A 1,359-nucleotide genomic window follows, 5' to 3' on the forward strand; every position below is an offset into this window, starting at 1 on the left:
GTTTATTATCTAATATCTGCGTAATAACGTAATTAGTAACTTGTCTCAGTGATTTACGTCTAAATAGTACTAGTTATTATTCTGTGGTCTAGTGACTAGTCTAGTAACTAAAATTAAGTGATAGCAACCCTTAACACGGAAATAGAACGCTCACTATAAGCGCCAAATGCCTCGTCAAGGCTGAAGCCGTTATTTTGTCATTATTCCTGATGCATCACTTCAAGCTATCGGATCTGAATTTTCAATAAGTGAAGTATTCTGTGAGAAACGGATTTTTTTGTATTTCTTGAAAAATAGCTAATATTATGTTATTTAAAATTCTTACTTTTACAAATTCTTACTGATGAAATTTCAGAAAATTAAAGCGATGATCTTGATATGGTTGACATGATAATATATATTGATATAGACAAAGTCCTGACACAATATAGACCACACTATTTTTTCAAATGCTCGTATTATTGAGGCCGTTAACTCGGCCTTTTATATAAACAACTATAGGTAGGTAAACATAAATCATAGTATGGAAGAATTAATATCAATTAAAATAAATTCAATAAGGTTAGTTATAACCACATCAACATTTTACGTCAAGTAAATCGAAAGTAACTGTATAATAAATAAAATCAATAAATAACAATATAAGCATTGTGTCGTCTCTTTCGTGCATCCATCCTGTGTATATTGTAAATAATCTAACGCAGCGCCCAAAGCGAGATGCGCACGGTAAATAAGAATAACGGGGCTTTTACAACCTCGGCACCGGTGCGCGATGCGCGATGCGCGCTTGTCTCGCCTCGCCTTGGAACATTGCCAATTCTCAATACTCGATCTTAAACATTGGAATTTTACACGTCTATGATCGTAAATACGGACCTCCATTCCTTGACATGAACAGATAAATCGTCCTAACAGTGATATAATTGTGGATCAAGTAGGCCATATATTACTGATAATTTATATGGAACGCATACGCAATCAATTTATTCTGAATCGATGTCGAACTTTATCAAGCGAGCAACATTTACCTACGAAAATTTAAAGATAAGCTAAAAATTGACGGTATAATATTGTCTGTTATCTACTTGGAGTACGAGTTGTGGGTAGAAATGGGCATCACCGCGAATGCGAAACAACGTGCCTGCATTACCTTAGATAGATCGTGAATTCCACCCAATCGAAGGCAAAAAAACCTTATTTGTCCTGTTCGATCCTATTATGGTGCGGCTGGGTGATTATTCGCATGCAGAAAGACCTTTAAACGGAAGAATGACCCCTGATTTTGCCACGAATTCAGAAACCATTGGAAAGGAAAAGAGAACAAAAATAAATTGGGTCACTTTAAATAAAATATCTTTC

The sequence above is a fragment of the Colias croceus genome, chromosome 4 (genome assembly GCF_905220415.1).
Source record: "Colias croceus chromosome 4, ilColCroc2.1".
Lineage (NCBI taxonomy): Eukaryota > Metazoa > Arthropoda > Insecta > Lepidoptera > Pieridae > Colias > Colias croceus.